Consider the following 18,667-nt stretch of genomic DNA (forward strand, 5'->3'; position numbering starts at 1 on the left):
TCACGAACGATCGGGACACGCACTAGAATCGCTTTAAATTAACTTGTTTTGACTTTATTCGGCTGGATTGAGTGTTTTCGTCGTGTCGTTGCGATGTGTTTTGGCTCTGAGTCCCCCGGCTCCGGCCCCGCCCCCGCCCCCCGGCTCCGGCACAAAGGAAGAACTGATGAAACTGCGGAGAACAGTCGTCTCACCCGGAGATTGTCACGTTATCCCGTCGCAATACTGACCTAACCTAATACTGATGTGCAATTCTGTCGTATGTGCAATTACTGTTGGAATTCATGTGCAATTCTTGTGCAATTACTGTGCTGTCGTGACACATATTCATGTGCAATTACTGTCGTGATCACATGCAATGGTATTTATTTATTTATTTGTCTATGGGAGTTTTTATTTATTTATAGGAGATCTTCTACTGAAAGTGTTTTTCAGACTTCCTATAAGTGATCTGTTCTTCTGTATCTACCTCTGTATCTACCTGCGTTGCAACAATGAAATTTCCCCATGTGGGACAATAAAGGAATATCTTATCTTATCTTAATTCTGCCACAAAGGGTCGACCTCACTTGTACAAACACCAACTCAAATTTACGACGAGTTCCTTTTTAGAATTCCTTAGTTAATGCCTGGAGTGCCACAGCAGAGTCAGAGTAGATACAACTTTTTACTCAATCCATGTCAGAGCCCACCAAATGGCGAGAAGCTCTGCAGAGAGCACACAAAGGCAATCACTCGTGCGATTGCTATAATTGAAGTTATAATTTACTACTTAATTTTAGTGATCCTCAAGGCACCGCTTTAGATTCTCAGGGCACCTTGTATGGACTTTATCAAGTTGTTGGAGATTTGTTTTAGAGGTCGCCCCATGAACAAAGCTGCCATAATCCAAGGAGGACCGAACCATTGCTCTGTAAATCATGACCTTTCTGCTCCCAGTCTCTACCTGCCAAGCGACAAAGTAAATAGTTTATCGTTTTGCACTTAGAGACATCTTTTTCAATGTACTTGCTCCTTGTTAATTTTTCATCAATCCACATTCTTAAAAAAATTTAAATGTTCATCTTTTCTAAGGGGTTACCACAGAGAGAACACTAAACTTTATCTAATCAGACCAAAAATCACGTAATGGGGGTCACTTACTGTACTTTTTGATACTGATATCTCTAATCCGGCCACTGAACTATGTGACGTACAGCCTCCTGGGGCTGTTTCATTAAGAAGTCAGTACTCCTGCCTCTCGTCCAGATGGCCCGTCATCTGCAAACAGGGTTCTCCCTAATCCAGAATCAATGTCTTGAAAAATGTAATTTATCATGTACATTAAATAAAACAGGACCGATTACTGATCCTTGGGAGATCCCGTTCAGAACCCTTGCAACTTCAGAAAGATCTTCTTTTTTTACTGTAACCTAAATAGTCTCTAATCCTGCTTCTGATTCCAGCATTACACCACCTGATCAATAGACCCTCCCCCCACATGCTGTCATAGGCCTTTTCAATAGCAATGAACACTGCAACTACAGCCTCTTAATTTATTATTGCCCACCTTATGTCTTGATCATGAACAACAACCATCCATTGTATATTCATTCCTATTCTAAAACTATTTTGATGATTGACAAAAAAAACACCAACTTCTAAAATATAAACGAGTCAATTAATCACCATTCTCTCCATCACCTTAAACAATACTGATGTTAAAGAGAAGGGCCTGTGAGAGGATGGCATGTTTCCAGGTCTTTGGCAGAGATCCGGTCTCCCTGGTGAAATTAAAAAGCACAAGAATCTCCTGCAATCTCTCATCTTCTGGCCTGTGGAGGAGTTAGCGCCTGCTTGAACAGCATCTCACAGCAAAAAAAGTGATTTACTTATTTTTTTGTCTACCTGCTAATTTCCACCCGTTGACTTAGCAAATGAGAGTTATGAACACAAACATCAGCCCTTTCTTTAGAGGTAGAACCCCAACCCTGAGATCTTTTTCCTGACATTTTGTAGATTCTTGACCAAACCTGTTTCACTGGAGTTTTAGGGCTTAAAGTACCACAACACACCCTCCAACTTCTCATTTTTGAATCCTTAATAACCTTCTTAGCCACATATTTTTTATATTCAATTGCATTTTATTGAGTGATATAGAACTACGTTTCTTGAAAGCTTCTTTTCTGCTTTTAACTGTTTCATTAATGCAGCGCATTGTGCGCTCTGCTGAGAAGGTGATTGACTTCCATCTCTACAAGACCTATAAGTCTCCAGGACTCTGGGACGTGCTGGTCCTTCTCACCCTGGACATGGACTATCAGGCAGGAGGCCACTCCCCTCAGTCAGGAGGCCACTCCCCTCAGACAGGAGGCCACTCCCCTCAGACAGGAGGCCACTCCCCTCAGTCAGGAGGCCACTCCCCTCAGACAGGAGGCCACTCCCCTCAGGCCTCAAGAACAGTTTCTTTCTCTCTGTCGTTGGACTCATGAACACTTCTTAACACCTGCTACTTTAACTATAATTGAATCACTCACTGCACTGTTCACTTTCTGCACTACATCTGTATCTGTTTTTATCTTTTATTATTTTATTTTATCTAATAGCTTATTGTTATGACTATGACATTGTTTTGTGTTGCATTGGACAACAAGGACAAGTCCCCATGTTTTTGAATTTCCTTCATTGACAATGGCAATAAACCTGTTCCTACGGGATTGACTCAGAAGCCACTTTCACAATCATTCCGGTTATAGATTCACATATTTCATCAGAAGAGCCTTCACTATTCGCTTCATCCAATCCTTTTAAATACCCTCCCTTAATTAATCCCGGTCAGCGCAGGAAAAGTCAAATCGAGCTACTCTTCCTCCAGTGTCTGTTAGTAAACATTTCTGAAACTTAGTTATTACTGGAAAATGGTCACTACCAATTGTGCCACACACTCCATGCTCCAGGCTGAGGACGGGGAGTAGTGATGGGCCAAAGAGTCGGGGCGCCAACACATGTCGAGCTATGTCACTCTGTGTGTCACTTTAACAAAAGTTACGTGACAAACACATCTTCTGCGTCATGTGGTGTCGCTCGTGTCAGAAGCGCCTCTGAAGCTGCAGCTCAAGTCTGTGCCTTTGTTTTGTGGTTCATTGGTGCTCTCAAATGAAGACACATTTCCCTACAAGAACAAAGTGCACCTTAACTTCAAGAGTATGTTAATATGTTGTAGTGACGCGAGTGCTGCACATTAACATATTAACCCTCAGAGTATTTGACCACAGACAAACTATATCAGTTGTGTGTTCATAAATCACTGTTTGGACAGAACATGAAACACAACGTTGACACAGTTTTTGTTTCACTTTATTTTGAACATGACAGAACACATAAGACAACATAAAACATATCAATAAAATGCAGAATATATGAGAAGAAAAATATTGAATCCTGCCCATGTACTGTACTTAAGGCGCACTTAAAAGCCTTCAATTTCCTCAAAAACGGACAGTGCACTTGATAGTCCGGTGCACTTAAAGGTGGAATGGACGATTTTTTTCAGATCATATTTCCTCGTGGCGTGGATAAATCATTTGTCCTGCCACGTATCAATCATAAAACGCACCTATCGCTCACCTGCAGCCGCGTGCGGAATTTAAGTGCGAAGAGAGTTCATCTGCGACGAGAGTTCATCTGCGACGAGAGTTCATCTGCGACGAGAGTTCAACTGCGACGAGAGTTCAACTGCGACGAGAGTTCATCTGCGACGAGAGTTCATCTGCGACGAGAGTTCAACTGCGACGAGAGTTCATCTGTGACGAGAGTTCAACTGCGACGAGAGTTCAACTGCGACGAGAGTTCAACTGCGACGAGAGTTCAACTGCGACGAGAGTTCATCTGTGACGAGCTTGTTTCAGCCGCCGTCGTCAGCGTTCTACAGCTTGGCCACTGCAGAAGTGGACAGAAATCTACGGGAGACGAGCGATGCGCTCCGTTGCGCTAATAAACAAACGCACGGGTGTGTTGTATCAGTCCGCACGGGGGAGTGCGCATGCGCACTTCCGCCTGCGTTCTCAAATCGCCGAAAAATCGTCCATTGCGCCTTTAATACATGGATTATTTCTGGTTGTGCTTACCGACATCGAAGAGATTTTGTGTGGTACACGGTAGGGTTGTGTTCAAAACATCGATACGGTGATATATCGTCACGGACTCGGTATAGATACGCGTTTTTGTGGCACGTAGGCTTTACTTTCGTGGCACATATTTATGTGCAATTACTGTCGTGATCACATGCAGTGGTATTTATTTATTTTTATCTTTATTATCTTTATTATTTTTCCCCTCCAGCCCTTGTTGGGTAATGGGAGGTTTTGTCTATGGAAGTTTTTGTTTATAGGAGATCTTCTACTGAGAGTGTTTTTTCAAACTTCCTATAAGTGATCAGTTATTTTCTTCTGTATCTACCTCTGTATCTACCGGCGTTGCATCAATGAAATTTCCCCATGTGGGACAATAAAGGAATATCTTATCTTATCTTTAAATGAGGTGGAATAACTCTTTTGATCTGCTGTTTGTGCTGCGCTCCTCTCGGCCGAGGTGAGAAGGAGCTGTGGACCTGAGCAGAAGCTGATCTGTGCAGAAGATGCTGCTGCAGCTTGTTCAGACCAGGCCAATTGTTTGGCAAGAAACATGCAATACTTTACTATAATGTGTTCCTTATATTTCTATTTGGATCAGTTGGTTGGATGTATGAACTTATTAGAGCAAAATGGATTTATAAATAAGTGCTTTGTGGATAAACCTGAAATTTCATCCATTTTCTTATCCAGAGTAAAATCATTACCCATTTGGTACATTTTTAAGACCCCTTTATCAAAAATGTATCGGGATACGTATCGTAATGAGGGAATTGTATCGGAATATACAAGTATCGGGATACGTATCGTATCGCAAGGATTTTGGCAATACCCAGCCCTAGCATAAAGAAGACTTGGGACACGTGAGACTCACGTCTAGAAGCACGTTTACGGTACTCAGGAACCGAAAGTCCCAACAACATTTATGCACCTCTTCCCACCCAGAACAGATCCGCGTTGGCCGCTCCCAGGAGTTCGCAGCGCCACATAACCTGAACTAACATGTGTATGAACTAAATAGAGAATGACAATGGAATTTTTTTTCATTACATTACAGTTTGTTCCACTTCACACATAGAATAGTCTGCTCAAAGATAGTGTTTGACCATAAAATGAATAACCCTAACCCTAAAAAGTTCAATCCCGCAATAAATTCTAGGTTGGAGCGGGAGTCGAACCCATGATCTCGAGCGCCCCATGCCGTGTCATTAACAGCTGGGCCAACAAATCTGAAAAGGTCATGCTGTGAGACGGTCAATGTACCTTGCAAGTAAGTTGGGCCGCCAATGGGAGTAGACCAGATTTTAGGTCAACTCTCACCCAGAAGCTGCTCACCTTCTAATTGGCTGAGAAAGCTACATAGTGTCAGAAGGTTCTAACAAAAAAAAAATTCCCCTCCGGCCAAGAGACCATGGATCTATAATATTATCACAAGAGACGCTTACGACGCACACTTTAAACTCTAAAGTACTGTGGTCAGAGCTTTCACAAAGGCTGGAATCATCACTAAACTGCCGTGTGACTCGAGATGGATCCGGGGATTGCGGCATCCAGCCCAACGTTGTTAAACTCCAACACTGAAGATAACGAATTTGAAGGATTTGTGGACGAGGAATGAACTGAAAAAGTGAGTGTATTGTGTCATATTTTACGTGTTGCAACTGAACGAGGCTGGGAAGTGTTGTGAATACGCTAACGTGTCTTTTAGCTTTTAGTGACATTAGACTGTGTTGTATTTTACGTGTTTATCAGAGAGCTAGTCTGAGAATATGCTAACGTAAACTTTTAGCGGCAAAAGAGTGTGTTTTGATGTTGAACAATGTTGATCTGAATGAGTTGAACGCATTAAATAAAGTTCAACTGACTGACTTATCAGTCTGTTACTACCTACATCATTTTAATCACACAATTGGATACAGTTTGTATCACTGTCTTCAATATTCCATTTCCTTTTTTTGTCATATTCGTTTGCATTGCACATATCATGTACTTACATTCCGTGGCTTTTGCAGTCTTTGTCTCTGTACGTTGTAAAACACATTTGCTTGCATTTGTTTCTAAATGGACTTATGTTTGGACTTTGTGTGAGGTCATTTCCGGTTTCCACATTTCCACATTTCATTTGTGTGGGCTTGCTTGGGTGAAAACATTAGCCGTGGTCACTCCCACCGCTGTCTCAGCTCGGCCTGTTACGATAATGACTTTATCGACTTATCATTCGAGAGGTAAAAACATGCACAAGGACGTTCTGATCTTCTGAGTCAGTCACAGAGTCCAATGTGTGTCTGATTTTCTGAGTCTGTGTAGAAGAATTCTCCTTCACAAAACTCATGATCAGTTTTATATTTTACATCAAATTAACATTAAAAAAACAATACAATATTTTTGAACTGATCTTTTTTTAGAAGATGAGATTATTGTCTAGAATGAATGCATCAGTAAAACGTTATGCTAAATAATATTGTTTATAGAGATATTTTCAGGGCAATATTCTGTCAAAACAAACTATCACGACAGGACTAGTCCCAGCTGGATTTTGTGTTTTAAGTCTGAAATGGTTTTTCAGTTTTTCCTGTTTAGGCTGGCATTTAAACACGAAAGATGAGTGACAAATAACATGGGCCTTTACCTGTACTTATAGGTTTTTCAGCTGTGTGGGTTCTCATATGTAACGTAAGATGACCCTTATTGACAAAGTTGTTCTTACAAACAGCTGACAGGTTTCTCGTGTATAGTTGAGTGTTTTGCACAGTAACAACTGAAATGTTTATTACCTGTGTGTGTTCTCATGTGTCTGACAAAATAATTATAAGACAAAAAAATGTCTGTATACAACCGGCTGTGTTTAAATCCAAGCTAAAGACGCGCCTATGACCAAAGAAGTTTTTTTTATTTCTTTTTTACTCTGACGTACATTATTACATTTTTATAAATTGCATTGTGTTTTATTTTTAATATAGGTTTCTCACGTGTGTGTGCCCAAATGTTTTAGTACAGATTGAACAGCTGAAAGGCTTCTTGCCTGTGTGTGTTCTCATATGCAATGTGAGATAAACATTAATTTCTATAAAGCTTTTCTTACAATTTGAACAGCTGAAAGGGTTGTCACCTGTGTGTTCTCATGTGTCCTACAAGCTGGCATTTATGGGAATATTTTTTCTTACAGATTGAACAGCTGAAGGGTTTATCAGATGTGTGTTCTCATGTGTTCGTTAAGACAAAACTTTCGGGAAAATGTTTTAGTACAGATTGAACAGCTGAAAGGCTTCTCACCTGTGTGTGTGTTCTCGTATGTTCTGTAAGATAACTCTTATTGGCAAAGGTTTTTTTACAAACTGAACAACTGAAAGGTTTATTGTGTATTATAATGTGTCTTGCAAGATAACTCCTAAGGGGAAATGTTTTGTTACAGATTGAACAGCTGAAAGGCTTCAAACCTGTGTGCATTGCCATGTGTCTTTCAAAATTATTTCTTGTGACAAAGATTTTCTTACAGATTGAACAACTAAAACATTTCTCACCTGTGTGCTCTCTCATATGTAAGGTCAGAATACTCTGTTGGATAAATGTTTTATGACATATTGGACAGCTGAAAGGTTTCTCACCTGTGTGTGTTCTCATGTGTATTACAAATTGACCATTTTTGGGGAAAATTTTGTTACAGATTGAACAGCTGAAAGGTTTCCTGTCCGCATGTGTTCTCATATGTACTGTAAGATTACCCTTGTTTGTAAATATTTTGTTACAGATTGAACAGCTGAGATGCTTATCGTCTGTGTGTGTAAGTCCTGCGAGAAGACGACTTCTGCGTGGAGCTCTCCAGTCTTCGTCACTGTCAGAGTCAGAAGACTGCTCTGTGTCTCCCTCAGTCTCTGAGTGGAAATGTGGCTCTGAGCTGATATCCTCTCCCTGTGTTTGCTCTTCTTTAGGCTCAGTTTGTGTTTGTTGGAGCAGAGAGGATTCTTCTGTCTTCACACAGACACTAGACTCAGGAACAGAACTGAAAAGAAAGATTACAGGGTTTAAATAAAATAAAATCTATGGCTCCAGGGTTTAAATAAAATAAAATCTATGGCTAGCACGTCTCAAACACCCCCAGTGGCCACTCCATTGGTACTGCAACTGTAGCATATGTGAGAATATGCCACTTGGCTAGATCAGAAGGTTCGACTCAGGGAGGTGCATGTAAGTAATAATACAAAAACCAGCGAATCAAAGTGCGGCTGTGCCTTATATATTTACAGTGACCAACATACCAATATTTACAATATATACAATCTGCAGATTTCTAATGGTATACTGAAACATATTTCAATTTCTGGTGGTATCAATAACAATCCAAGGTTCAATAATGTTCAGTGCAAGACATCCATGGTAGAAAGCACACACACTCATAGTAACACTTGCAAATCTCAATGAAAATAGTACAAATGTCCATAAAAGAAGCAACCGGGTTCTTGTATTGTCCAAAAATATAGCGCTGTGACTGAGGGGAGAGTTCGCAAGGTGTGTGGTGTCTTTCGGGTGGGAGTGGACGGCTGAATCAGCCCCTACCATACCGCAGGTGGCTCATGTTGGAAAGTTTGTAGTTTTGTAATGTTCAGTGTTCAGTTCTGGTTCTGGGTCCAGGCTGGTCTCAGCTCGCCATCAAGTTAATCCTTCGTTCTGGTACCCCACTGGGCACACCTGGTACCCCACTGGGCACACCTGGTACCCCACTGGGCACACCTGGTACTCCACTGGGCACACCTGGTACTCCACTGGGCACACCTGGTACCCCACTGGGCACACCTGGCCTGCGATCAATAAACAGGTCCATCAGTGTAATACCCAACATTTAGCTAGCTTCTAGGTTCATCTCTTTAAATTACAAGTAATGCAGTAAATACTTATTACATTCAGTTGTACAAATACATTTAAATAAACACTTGAATAAATACCTGTTTAGATAAATAATCTGTTGGCACGGCAATGAATATAATATATATATATATATATATATATATATATATATCTCAATAATCAAAGCAATATGCATCACACCAAGAAGACACAGACAGACAACTCAGACAGACTCACCAAATTCCACGTTTTCCTGCGTGCTACGAGTCCAGCATCAGCGGCGGTTGATAAAGCGTCTATTCACATACACGAGTTTAAAACCGGCGACATTTAAGATGATTAAAAGCGGATGTTTGTTGCAAAGCGTACCTGGTTCAGCCGTCCTGTCGCCTCTCCCGACCCCGTGCCCGGAGAGGCACACAGGAAGCTGATATTGAACCGGCAAGCGTGTGATTGGCTAAAGTGACGCAGTGCGTGCGTGACGCGTAGCATACGTAAACCACGTGACAAGAAGTATTGGGAGTTGTAGTTTTTTTTTCCTATTTGCAATAAAAGTACGTGGGTTACACAACCAAAAACATTGTGTGGCCAAGAAAGCTTTTTTTTCAATAGAGTGCAATGTAACGAAAAACTGCTAGTGTTCGACTGTCAGGGAGCTACAGCTTGCAGGAATGTCGGTTATAGCGGCAATTTTGACCTATTTTTAAGTCATTAACTTTTTCTCTGTTTAAAATAATTCTTCAGGGGTCTTTTAAACGCATTTAAGCTGTTAGCGCTCTAGAGTGCCGCTCTAACCCAGCTGTGCGCTAATTGGTCAGACCGGTAACGGATAAGCCTTTATTTGTCCCACAATGGGGAAATTCCAGTGTTGAAAAACAAAGCAGGCACAGAAGTAAACAACAAAAGAGCAGATAGCTTATAAAAACTTTTTAAAAGCTCTTATAAAAACTCTTATACTCTTAATACAAAGTAAAAATCACTCTTATTTACTGCTGTTATATGGGCAGAGAATATTGCACCAAAAGGATTGACATTATGTCATTAAGTATTGCACATGATACGACAGTATTGCACATATGACAGTATAGTGACACATGTTCAGGGCTAACAGTCTTTGTTGTAAAGTCTGACAGCAGTGAAACCTCTCCTTCACACAGCGAGGGTGGATCAGTCTCTCACTGAAGCTGTTCTCCAGAGCGGACAGAGTGTCCTGCAGGGGGCGACACTCATGGTCCATTATAGACGTGAGCCTAGCCAGGACCCTTCTGTCCCCCACCTCCTACACAAAGCCCAGGACAGAGCTGGACTTCTTGATGACTTTGTCCAGCTTCTTCCTCTCCCTCTCTGTGATGCTGCTGCTCCAGCAGGCCACACCGTACAGGAGCTGATGCCACCACAGAGTCGTAGAAGGTCTTCAGGAGCGGCCCTGTCACTCCAAAAGACCTGAGTCTCCTCAGGAGGTAGAGCCGACTCTGGCTCTTCCTGTACAGTGCGTCTGCGTTATGAGTCCAGTCCAGTTTCTGGTTCAGATGAACACACAGTCCACTCTCTCAATGTCCCTTCTCTGCATGTTCACTGGTGAGGGGGCAGTGGAATGGTGTCTGCCCCGTGCCCACTCCTCGACCCGGAGTGCCCCGTGCGCACTCTCCCCGACCTGGAGTGCCCCGTGCACACTCTCCCCGCCCCGAGTGCCCCATGCGCACTCTCCCCGCCCCGAGTGCCCCGTGCGCACTACTCTCCCCGCCCCGAGTGCCCCGTGCGCACTACTCTCCCCGCCCCGAGTGCCCCGTGCGCACTCTCCCCCCCGTGCGCACTCTCCCCGCCCCGAGTGCCCCGTGCGCACTACTCTCCCCGCCCTGAGTGCCCCCGTGCGCACTCTCCGCCCGCACTCTCCACCCAGAGTGCCCCCATGCGCACTCTCCGCCCCCGGAGTGCCCCCGTGCATACTCTCCGCCCCCGGAGTGCCCCCGTGCATACTCTCCGCCCCCGGAGTGCCCCCGTGCATACTCTCCGCCCCCGGAGTGCCCCCGTGCATACTCTCCGCCCCCGGAGTGCCCCTGTGCGCACTCTCCGCCCGGAGTGCCCCCGTGCGCACTCTTCGCCCACACTCTCCGCCCGGAGTGTCCCCGTGCGCACTCTCCGCCTGGAGTGCCCCCGTGGAGAGCTAAAGGCTAACTGCCGACATGCGCCACGCCACTGAGCAGCTGCCATTGATTTCAATGAATCGCCATCTTTGGCCCTGGGGGCTTGGGCAAAATATGCATCAGTTATTACAGAGGCGGAGCCAGGTATATTTAACATCTGGGGCTTATCCCAAAAAGAGGGGGGTCATTGCTCATTCGGGCTGATATGATGTAGTTTGAGTGGCCCTAATACTGTATTCCCTGTACATAACCCTCCAAAAGGCAAAGAAAGATCATGGCCTCTTCTGAAAGCACTCCCTCCAGAAAACTGAACAGAACAGCAGAGGTGGTAATATATAGTTACATGTAACGGAGTAACTTTTTCAAGAAATTGTACAGCTTGGAGTAACTTTCTGACACTACACTTTTACTCTCACTTGAGTAATATTTAGTTTGAAGCAGTCAGAAAACAGCTTAAACTGCTTCTTGCACTGATCTTTCAGATATGATTTAGTTAGTATAATTTTTGTAGAAAGTAAAATTCAGTTTGCCCTTTGCCTCAATGAGCTCCTGTTTGTCCTGTAGTCGCTCTACTTTAGTTTTGTAGATGAATAAAACCTCTGAACCACTGCTACACTGACGACCACAACTAATTCATGTTTGAACGTTTAATACCAGAAGAAGAAATGCACCAATTTTGTTCACCATTAAGAGTAAGATGATGATTAAAGTCATAGCAATGTCCTTGGTGCTGTGATTGTGGTGATGGTGAAGTGATATGTGAACTTTCTGAAGAAGATCTAATTGAAATAGTGAAATTGAGATACTTTTTGACCCTTACTGAGTTCCAGAATGCACCAGAACATAATTTTGCACCTTGGCTGGGATGTACAGCTTCATAGATAATACTGGCACATTAACAGAAATGTACATTAATGTGCATTGTCCCAGTTCAAAGTAATAATAATCCATTTTATCATGTATGCAATTAGTTTCCAGAGCAGCAGGAGCACACAGCGCTGAGAGAGAGAACACGAGAGAACACGAGTCATCTGTCATCTGTCATTATAGATCTGTTCAAATATTTTTCTTTTCTCAGAAGTGAGCGCTTCGCATTGAACTGCCCTTATTGGTATGCAGATATTGAATAAAATTGTGATCTAGTAATCACCGCTCTGTTGCGGTGTGTCCGCGTTCATCTCACCGGTTAGATTAAGTCGCTGGATGCGGGAGACGGGGCGGGGCTTCGGCTTCTATTCATACCGTGGCTCCGATGAGGAAATGAGCGAACACGGGATTGTTTGGTTTTGTAGTTTCCACAAATGTTTCCAACCATTGCGTTCACAAGTGCTATCACAAGCAACGCAAACCGCTCTGTGATGAGTTCTTGCTGGTTTGCTCACGGCGACAAACCACACTTTTTGGTCGCTGCTCTGAACAGCTGTAAGTTCCCCGAGTTGATCTAGCGCTGTACTCACACCACGTTTGTGAAAGATGTTTGGTCATAAAACGATTATATGATTATATTTCACAAGCAGACTTTTTGAACCAAAGTGTTTTTGGTTCAAAAAGTCCCGCCTTGTCTTCCGCATCCAGCGAGTTAATCTAACCGGTGAGATAAACGCGGACGCACGCTGACCAAAAACTGATCAAAAGTGCAGCAATTTTCATATTTTACAATCCCACAGATGATTTTTTTTCCGCAGCTTTTTGATTCTTTCTCACAATTTAACATTCTCGAAACGTACAGCCAGTAAATATGCGATAAAATGTTTAAGGTCGGGTTTTCTTTATTTTGAAATTCAGGTCAGTCAGGTTACTGGAAACAACTTGAATCAGGGTCAGGGCTTGTAAACAACCAAAGTTGATTCAATAAACGTATTAGCTCAATGGAACAGTCGCTCAGCGCTTTATCCACAGTCACGTGTACATCATAAAATATATAACTATATAAATATAAACAAATCGGGCTTGTTGACAGGCTATGGTCTGTCTAATACACACACGTGTGCGCACGCCGCCAGTGACTCGTGACGCGCCTGGACACATTTCTGCAGTATACTGTAGGCTTCAAAAACCCCACCAATGACCTATTGTGGCCATTAATATTTGTGGTTATTGAAAAAACTGGTTAATCTTGACATCCCTAGTCTGTACCCCCATCTCCCCATTCCACGCTACAACTATCCTGTCAAATAAAGCCGTCAGAAAAACCTTATAGGAATAAAATTACAAGCAGTCAAAATGAGTTTCCTCCGCAGGGTGGTTGGGCGCTCCATTAGAGATAGGGTGAGGAGCTCAGTCACACAGGAGGAGCTCGGAGTAGAGCCGCTGCTCCTCCACATTGAGAGGAGCCAGCTGAGGTGGCTCGGGCATCAGTTCCGGATGCCTTCAAGGCACCTCTGTGGGGAAGTGTTTCGGGGATGTCCCACTGGGAAGAGGCCACGGGGAAGACCCAGGACACTCTGGAGGGACTGTCTCTCAGCTGGCCTGGGAACGCCTCAGGATCCCCCCGCAGGGGTTTGAGGAAAGGTGTCCTGCTTAGAAAGCTGCCCCCGAGACCAGGCCCAGGATGAGCAGAAGAAGATGGATGGAATAAAATTACAATATAGATTAAAAGGTCCCATATGATGCCGTTTTTCCCGTTTAGTATACACTTAGAGCATATTTGATAATAATAATAATAATAAATATAGCCGCAAGCGGCAATGATCGGCCCTCGCCACGCCGCCGCCACACCGCCGCCACGCCGCAAGAGGAGGGGGCGCTAACGCGCCCCAATTGTCCTTTTATTACGCCTACTGCTGAATCTGTGACGCTGTCACATCTTCTCCCCTTTGTTTTACCATCAAAAAGCTATTTTATTTTGAATTCTTGGCAAAATGTGCGGCTTTGCCGCACAGACACCGTGACTCTTTGAATGAAAATGTGGATAACTTTTGATGGTCCTGAAGATGAGTCTCACCAAATTTCAGGTTAATAGGGCTGACGCCCTGGGAGGAGTTTGTGAAAGTCTAAAGTGTAAACATGTTCTGGCGATTTCCCCATTGGAATAACATGGAAGGTTTCGGTCATCGTTACGGCAACGCCATAACAATTATGACATGGGTCTCATTGACTTTTTTGAAGAAGAAGAAGAAGAAGAAGAAGAAGAAAGAATAATATTCCGATGCGAAAACAATGTTTCCCATTTTTCAAATATCATAAACTATACATTTTCGGAAAGCGCTCGCGCTTTCCTACCTCATGGTGTGGGTCCCTGGTCACTGACGGGTACTTTCGTTAATTTTGAGTGGGCTCCGCCCACTTTGTGTTTTTGGCCCTCTATACAGTAATAATGTTCAATTTTTGCATTACATGCTTATATGCACGGAACATGCAAGAGATGGGGAACGTATTCGTGAGCTACTTAGCGCAAATGAGTGCTTTATATGGGGATGAGGATCTCAATGTAAAGTGCTCGTTTAGTGCGCACTTTTGCACAGGCTTCGCCCGTTTACAACGGTAATGTTCCATTTTCCTACTACTAATTAGTATGCACGGGGCGTGCATGAGTGAAGGAGTGCGTTAGTGAGTGTTTGGAAGTGGGCGAGCGCTTCGCGCTCGATTTCGTGCGCACTACGTGCGCACTTTCGCAGCCGTGCTTCGCACGGCCTTACAAGATTAATAGGCCTCTCGCCAGCTTGTGGCGCTCGGGCCTAATAATAATAATAATAATAGGTATTGTGCAACACCCCTAACATAGTAGTTATAAAATATCACCCATATCTTGGATTCCGCTCACAACCCGGAAATGCAGACGGCTTAGTTTGAGATTCGCCCCCACCCTCGTGAAGAGCAATCCAACCCGTGACGTAGTCTCAGCGTGAGCGTGCCTCCCCCGCCCAGTCCGTAACGTAGCCTAGCGTGGAGATGGTGTGGGTGTAAAGAGATAATATAATAGATCCATGGTGTAAACAGAGGCTGAGGCGTGCACTGCACACAGTGCATGAAACAGCGGCACATGTCAGCAGCATCAGCAGCGTTTGAAGATAACTCTGCCTAAATAGTAGTGGTTCCTCTCAACCGCGGGTAGAGGTGGGCGTGTTACAGGTACAGAGTGCTTCCTGGAGGATGGGCTGAAACGGCGTGCTGCGTAACTCAGACCCCGTTCGTCTGCTCATCCAAGGAGAAGGTGAGACACTGTTCTCTAGCCAAAGACTGCAGGAAACAATCAAACCACTCAAATCAACCATTTTGGGCCGATATATGAGGTACCAATAGCACTGTAAAGGGCCGTTGACGCTGCGGCGTCCAAAGAGTTCAGTTTACATTCAAAGTCTATGGACGTGTGCCCAAAGCGTTCAGAGCGGCAGAAGCAGAAAAGTTGAACAAAGATAAAAAAAACTTTTTGCAGCAGCGAATTAGAGATTACGCTCCAGTGACGTGCTACGCACAACCCGGATGAAGACCCACAACAAAAACCGAAATGATTTAAAAAATCCTCAAGACGCAGCTCTTGGAGCAAATACTGATATTGACTAAACTCTGCTCACCTCTGAAGTATCTGCGGGTCCCAGAGAAGCCCTGGAGACCATCGCCTCCTTTTTTGGACTTTGTAAAATGAATACACTTAAGCCACTTTTTCAACCTGTTCTGCCATTGCACAGCTACACAGGGAAAAACAACAACCCCTCACTGTGCATGTGCGCTGGACGCCCCTCCGAGGCTTTTGCCTTAAAATGTACAAATGTACAGATTGGATGCCGCAGTCTGAACACGGCTTAAGAGGGTTAAAAGCTCTGAAAAGTCGATTTAGCATGATATGTAAAAAAATACTTTGAAAATTAACTTGATTTGTAGAAAAACAAATATAAATGTCTGTAAAAGTGTTTGAGACTCACATTTGCAGATGCTCTTCCTCCTGTTTGATGCTCTGCTCTTCCTCCTGTTTGACGCTCTGTTCTTCCTCCTGTTTGATGCTCTGCTCTTCCTCCTGTTTGATGTTCTGTTCTTCTGGCTCCTCTTTAATCAGTAGAGTATCTGGGATTTCCTGTTTCAGATCAGGACCAGGACTCAGAGAGGGGAGCTGGACACCTGCAGGACACAATGAAGGAATAAGGGATATTATTAAGATAATATATTATCTTATCATTAAATGAATCAGTACATTGCAATTTCTGGTGTATTTGCATCATAATCCTCAAACGGAGCATATTATACAGGGACGAGCTGCCGAGCTGAGCCGTAATGAGACTCGGGCACTGCTGTCTTATTGTCTGTTTGGAGTGAGTAAACATCCTAATGGGCTTTGTGAGTGTGGGAATCCTGAAACTATATCATGTTATGTTGTCATGCAGCAAATACAGCAGACAGAGAAGGCAGCTCTTTAAGGAGCTCGCTGACCTCGGAGTCAATGTTTTTTCATTTAAGTCCATGTTTTTTCTCGTATGCAAAGCAAGTTGAAAAAGGCGTTCTCTCTTTTTTTTCGTCGTTCTGGGTTTTATTCAATAATCTGACAGTATCTATTCATACCGGAAGAGGGCAGCATCGCGCCTCATATCTACAACCTCCCGGAAATGATGGAGGAGGAGGAGGAGGAGGAGGAGGAGGAGGAGGAGAAGGAGAAGGAGAAGGAGAAGGAGAAGGAGAAGGAGAAGGAGAAGAAGAAGAAGAAGAAGAAGAAGAAGAAGAAGAAGAAGAAGAAGAAGAAGAAGAAGAAGAAGAAGAAGAAGAAGAAGAAGGAAGTCTTAAGAAGAAGAAGAAGAAGAAGAAGAAGAAGAAGAAGAAGAAGAAGAAGAAGAAGAAGAAGAAGAAGAAGAAGAAGAAGAAGAAGAAGAAGAAGAAGAAGAAGAAGAAGAAGAAGAAGAAGAAGAAGAAGAAGAAGAAGAAGAAGAAGAAGAAGAAGAAGAAGAAGAAGAAGAAGAAGAAGAAGAAGAAGAAGAAGAAGAAGAAGAAGAAGAAGAAGAAGAAGAAGAAGAAGAAGAAGAAGAAGAAGAAGAAGAAGAAGAAGAAGAAGAAGAAGAAGAAGAAGAAGAAGAAGAAGAAGAAGAAGAAGAAGAAGAAGAAGAAGAAGAAGAAGAAGAAGAAGTTCCATTTCTCCAGACTCGGGCTACGTGCTCCAATTTTTCCCAAGTCCACACTTTTCGTGATCTCAGCAAGAACAAATACTTTCGCTCTTGAGTCTGAGATTGGGTCAAGGTATTATTTTTTCGCTGCAGTATCAAAGCACTGGCCACTAGTCCAACTCATGACAGGTTTTAAGCTAACAACATCCTATGCGTTTATTTGAATAGATCCATGTAATACAAACATTACAGCAATCCATATGTTTGAATAGATTGGTGTCTAGGATACAGAAGAACAAGACTCACCGTGTCTGTTCAGCACGACCCTCGGGCTCAGAGCTTTCAGAGCCGAGTCCAGCAGCTCCTGTTTCCTCTGGTTCTCCTGTTTAGAGTCACACAGTTCCTCCTCATTCTCCACTATCGTTCTTTCTGCAGTCGCAGTCAGCCACGCAGTCACAGAAGTTCTCAGCATTTGATCTTTGGACATTTTCACAGAGTTTTGTGAGTAGCACGATGTTCTTTTTCTTCTTCTTGGTTTTGTTTAATGGCGAATGGCACTCAGCATTTAGGTGCATTTACGCCACCTACTGTATTGGAATATGAACCACAGGTTTCTAATTCCCAACCCAAAAAATAAATTAAAAACCCACAATAACTAAGATAAGATAAGATAATCCTTTAATATCCACACAAGGGGAAATTTCGTTGTTACAACGCAGTAGAACAGGAGGAAAGGACAGATTATAGGAAGTTTTAAAAAAAAAAACACTCTTAATAGAACTCTTGGGAACTCTTGGGAAATAAAATAGATAAATAAAAAATAAAAAGATAAAAAATAAGATAATAAAGACAAGAGATGCGATCCGTCGTGCTAATAAACAAATAAACAAAGGCACGTGTAGCAGCAGAGGCGGCCTCTAAGAAAGAACAGGAGGGTGGGGGTGAGTGTGCGCATGCGCATTTAAAAAAAAAAGTCTCCAACAGATGTGCTGTGTAACCAATGAAACTAAAGACAATAAAAATATATAGCTTTTTATTAACAAAAAAATAATAAAACAAGCCCAAAGATAAAAGTAAACATTTTTATGTGTTTTTGCATGCATTTGTAGTTTTGGTCTTTGACTTTAACTCTTCCTGACAATTGCCAAAACCCAACAATTGACCAAACTAGTGTCAATCCAGCCCTGCATCCAGACACCAGCTTTACTGCTCTTCATATTTAGTAAAGAATATCCAGGAGGAAATACAAATCAGATATTTGTCTGTGAACTAGTAACTCAGAGTAACTAATTTCATTCATTCACTGGTTTAATTCTGGGTTAACACTAGTTTAGACCTGGTTTGGTCTGATACTAGTCAAGACCTAATTCTGGTTAAGTTCTGGATGGGCAATTTTGCAAAGCAATGTTAGTAAAGCATTCTGTTTGTTATTTCTAAAAAATAAAAAAATAAAAATCGAATCTATCAGCAGTTATTTTATTTTTATTGTATTAATTTATTGAAACCCTTTCGGGGATATGTTGTGTAACCCAAAGGTAGCGGCGTG

The 18,667-nt window shown here is 42.9% G+C and overlaps 1 long non-coding RNA gene across 1 annotated transcript; it reads right to left on the bottom strand.

Moving 5' to 3' along the window:
- Nucleotides 1–16,070: 16,070 nt before the first annotated feature.
- Nucleotides 16,071–17,606, bottom strand: LOC140361211 (uncharacterized). Its single transcript, XR_011926959.1, has 2 exons — nt 17,428–17,606; nt 16,071–16,150 (listed from the first exon to the last, which is right to left on the bottom strand). It is a non-coding gene; the product is annotated as an uncharacterized lncRNA (long non-coding RNA).
- Between the last annotated feature and the right edge of the window lie 1,061 nt (nt 17,607–18,667).

The sequence above is a fragment of the Eucyclogobius newberryi genome, unplaced genomic scaffold (genome assembly GCF_026437365.1).
Source record: "Eucyclogobius newberryi isolate DKJ021-1_F unplaced genomic scaffold, fEucNew1.0.hap1 SCAF_15, whole genome shotgun sequence".
NCBI lineage: Eukaryota > Metazoa > Chordata > Actinopteri > Gobiiformes > Gobiidae > Eucyclogobius > Eucyclogobius newberryi.